Source organism: Canis lupus, chromosome 2 (genome assembly GCF_011100685.1).
Source record: "Canis lupus familiaris isolate Mischka breed German Shepherd chromosome 2, alternate assembly UU_Cfam_GSD_1.0, whole genome shotgun sequence".
NCBI classification, from domain to species: Eukaryota; Metazoa; Chordata; class Mammalia; order Carnivora; family Canidae; genus Canis; species Canis lupus.
In genome coordinates this window covers 75,170,433-75,175,304 of record NC_049223.1, presented here as the reverse complement: position 1 = coordinate 75,175,304, position 4,872 = coordinate 75,170,433, and positions in this window count along the sequence as shown.

The following is a 4,872-nucleotide window of genomic DNA, read 5'->3' as shown; positions in this document are numbered from 1 at the left end:
TGTTACTGTTGTGTATTCTGTGAAAGGAGCCTGGCCATATTCAAGTCTCTGGACCTCAAGCCACTTAAAGCTTCGATGGGAATAGCTGGTAACAACCCTGTCGTCCCTTGGATGCCAGTGTTTCCTGGCAGATTGAAGCCCGAGCTTTGCAGCATTGCCTGTGCTCCCCACACCCTTATTAGGCTGTGGTGGTGGAGTAGTCGCTTGGAAACTGATTTTTAGAGGGGAGGGTATGATTGGGGCTGGGGTTTGAATATAGAGCCTTGATTAAAGGTGAGCAGCAGTACTTCCATGTTTTCAGTAATTCTTTTCACTAGAGATTATACTAGCACTTGGGTCTGAAGGGAATCACAGGCTTCAATGTGTGATGCTTGGGATTAAATTTGGTTTAACTGTTCAGACTCTTTTAAAGTGAGAACGTAGAGTTGTTTAGGCAATATAAGCCTAGAAGAGAAGGGTCCTTGAGGCAGATTGCCTGGATTTGATTCCCTGTCTTGCTTTTTATCCACTGTTACTTGAAGCAAGTTAATCTTTGCCTCAGTTTTCTGATCTGTATCATGGATGCAAGAGATAGCCCTCAGAAAGTTAAACAGTTTAATACTTGTAGAATACTTAGACTTCTATCAGGCACATAGTGCTCAAAAATGGTTAATTTTGTGTTTTGGTATCTGCTCTTCCTTGGGTGTGAAAGTAGAACTTTCTTGCCTCTTGTCACTGAACCAATGACATTCAGAAGCCACCGTTTCTCTGGCCATTAGACACATAACTTGGCCAGTGGTTCATAGTTTTCAATTTAGGGTTTACATTTTGAGCATATGTTAATTCAGCTTAATAATTCACTCACCTGTGACTAATGAGTTCAGTTCTCAGGCCATCTTTCTACTGCTATTAATGGTTCTCTAATTTGTTAGCTGCCTTTGTAGTTATTTTATTTTTTATTTTTTTGTAGTTATTTTAAAACCCAGGAATCTCTTTGGTGTGCCTTCATTGTTATGGAAATACGATATTTTTATCTTTGTGATAATAAAATCTTACCCAATGAGATCAGATACAGTGTTAAAGGGGAGAATCATGAGATGCATTGACATATTACTTTTTGTTTCACTTAAAATATCAGTGTGCATTCACTTTCCAGTCTGATTGTGGGGCCAGGGCTATCCCCTTACAGGCAGTGAAATTTGTGTAGGAGTGATTGTTGCGGTTCAGCTTCATGGGGGCAGAGAATTAGACTTGTCTTATAACTTCTGTAATTATAGTAACAACTACAACTGGAATACACGCCAGAACAAACTGGTGGTCAATGTATGTAACTAGTGCTGGTGGGTCCTAGCTGCTGTGGGGAGTCAGGGTATTGTACAGAGGAGATAGCATAATGCTTATTTCGTGTAAAGCATTTCAGAAAGGCTCTCTAATACTACCACTATGCTTGTGCACTTTACTGTTAGCCATTTGCTGTTATCTGTATGTTTTTATGTTTGTGTTCCTATTTCATTTTAACAATATGAACCTGCCTACCCTTCATTTGGTCCTGCCATGTCATGTATTCAGTTGGGTTGACTCGCCATTTTAAAATTAAACTGCCTGGGCTCTTGGCCCTGGTAGAAGAAGGACCCTTGGGAGTTTGGTGATCTGCTGGATTTTACTTCTACCTCAGTGATATTCTGGGTGAGTCCTGAAACACGCTGGGTTCTGGAGCAACTGGGGAGACTTTCCTAACCAGTTTAGAGTGGTCAGGGCCAGGAAAGTTTGCTCCTGTCCTGGTTAGAAGGACAGGAGGTGTCTACTATGTTTTTGAGTTGACATCCATTCACTTGCTACCAAGTGGATACAGTGACCTGGGGTGGGGGTGGGGAGTGTGAAAACTCTTAGGCCTCACCTCAGATCTATTGAATTAGAATCTGGCTTTTAATGAGATCCGTAGGTGATTTGTATGCACACGTTATAACCTAGAAACTACCCACATACTAATACCACAACAGGGAGGGAAGACCTAATACTCAGGAGATTTCTTTAATAAATTTGTTTTTATGAAGTTCTTGTTGTGTGGTTGTTTTTCTCATTACTTCACGTGCTATCCATGAAAACTTAGATCATTGTTAGGTCACTCTCTGCCCGCATGTCCCATTGTGTGGTTGTCTTCAGAATTAGGTAGTGTTCCACTGGGCACTGGGCATTGATCTGTATTCCAGTACCGGGCCCAGAAATACTGGATGCTGCTTCACCGAGTGAATGTTCTAGTTCCACAAATATCCATTACGACAGAATTCTCAGTCAGGGGCAGTAATCTATCTCTGTTCTGGGGTATTGGAAAATTTGTGAGAGGCCGTTCAATTACATTGTAACTAGGCCTGCTATTTGTATTAGTATCTGTAGGTCAGAGATGTCAAACATTCTATCATTCTGGGTAATGACACAAGTATGCAAGTTGCCATGTGGATAGGTACGGGGTGGTCACTGAGACTTGAGCAGATAACATGATGGGACCAGCCAGCTGTGCAAAGGCTTGGAGGTGCCAGCCTCTGGTTAACAAGCAGCAAGGAGGGACAGACACCTGGGTGGCTCAGCAGTTGAGCGTTTACCTTTGGCTCAGGGCTTGATCCCAGAGTTTCCGGGATCGAGTCCCACATCCGGCTCCTTGCATGAAGACTGCTTCTCCCTCTGCCTATGTCTCTGCCTCTCTCTGTGTCTCTTATGAATAAATAAATATTTTTTAAAAAGGGGGGGAGACTAATTAGAGAAGGGTGGAAGTGTGGAGTAGATCAGATCAGGCTAGTGAGAGGCTATATCCCAACCTATCATTGAAAGTTATAGCTGCTGCAGTAAGACATTTTTAAAGGAAATTGGGACAAAAATGGGAAGACCGCTTAGGTTATACCAGAGTGCTTAGCATTTTCATCCAGCTAGGATAGGCAACGGGGAGATTAAAATCCAGGTAAGGGTAGTCTAGGGTTCTTTTTAAAGATGGAACCAAATTTTTTCAGAACAGGTGTGTGTACATGGATATGTTAGAGTCGAGCTGGTTGGTAGAAAATACCAATCCACAGGCCTATGTCAGATAACAAATACATGACCAGGACTAAGGACAGAAGGTGCTCTTTTTTTGGAAACTGGTTAGTAAACAGCTGACGTTCCTTTCTAGGCCTTTTTTTTTTTTTTTTTTTAAACATAATTGAGAAGGTATTTTGTGCCTTTTTCCTCTTAAGTGTATTCTTGTCATTGTGGCTTTGTAATATGCCATCTTTTAGTTTTATAGGATATATTGCCTTATGCAGCCAGTTCTGTAGGACTGCCTCATGCCCCAGTACAGACTGTGTTAGTATCTGTGAGGTCCTTGCATACTATCTTCAAGTTCTCTGATAGAATGGTGTAGTTGAAAGAACACTCAGCTGGAGAAATGTCATCTGTGTTTTGTTTTCTGCTCTTCTTCCCCTGCTAGCTTTGTGACCAAAGATAAGTAACCAGGCAAATTGCACGCCCTTTGTCCCTCTAGAACAGACTGACCTGCTAGATTTTGTATTTGACTTTATCTTGTGATTTTGTGCCTTATTTATGCACGGTTTAACCACCTGCTAGTGCCAGTCTGTTAAACTCCCTTGTGTAGGTTGAGGTGCTCCGGCCAGCTGGTGGGTAAAGACCACAAGTAGGCTGCCAGTGGCTGAGTCCTAAAGGGTTAAGGTCCAGGCCTTCTAAGTGATTGTGGAGGTCAGGGCCCAGGAACCACCCACAAATAGTTTATGCTGCCTGTCACTAGGGACCTAACTGGTGCCCGAGGGTACAGAACCACTTGCAGAGCAGCTTGTTATGGAAACCACAGTGTGTGGTTGTCAGGGGGGAGTCCAGCTTAAGGCACCTGGGGGTACCACGAGGAGGACAGTTCACTCTGCTCAAGGTGCAGGAAGGCTTAGGAAACCAGTGCAGTGGTTTGTGTTTTCACAAATCTGAACAAATAGTTGTGATTTTATCAGTTGAGGACCTTATATAACTTGATTTTAAGATGTTATGTAATTATACTTATCACTGTTAATTTAGTTTGCTTTTGGATGAATATGTTTGTAGTTACCCGGGGTCTGAAAGTAGCTTGGAAGGCAGAGGCATTCAACAACTTAAGCAGAAATGCTGTTTAAACTCCCCTCTGTTACCCTGCTGAATGTATTACTTTGATAGCAAGACTTAACCCTTTTGATACCATGGTGACTGCCTCTGAAAGTGTTTTCCTATAGTGTATTTTTTTTTTAATTTTTTTTTAAGATTTATTTTTATTTATTTATGATAGACACAGAGAGAGAGAGAGAGAGGCAGAGACACAGGCAGAGGGAGAAGCAGGCTCCATGCCGGGAGCCCGACGTGGGACTCGATTCCGGGACTCCAGGATCGCGCCCTGGGCCAAAGGCAGGCGCCAAACCACTGAGCCACCCAGGGATCCCCCCCTATAGCGTATTTCTATTTTTGCTTTTAAAGATTGGTTTTCCGGGGATCCCTGGGTGGCTCAGCGGTTTAGCGACTGCCTTTGGCCTGGGACGCAATCCTGGGGTCCCGGGATCGAGTCCCACGTTGGGCTCCTGGCATGGAGCCTGCTTCTCCCTCCTGTGTCTGCCTCTCTCTCTATATCATAAATAAAATAATAAATAAATAAATAAATCTTTTAAAAATAAAGATTGGTTTTCCTTAAATATTACACGATATATGATCGCGGGTATGAGCACAGAATTTGTAATTTAAGCATCTCAAATTTATCTTACAGGTTCCTGATGAATAGCATAGGCTGCTTTCCCATGAAGAGTCCCACTAGCTTCCAACCGGCCCCTCTTCCAACTCTACTGATAGCAAATAGTTTTATACAATGGTGGTTGCACGCAGAGTGGTCATCCAGGC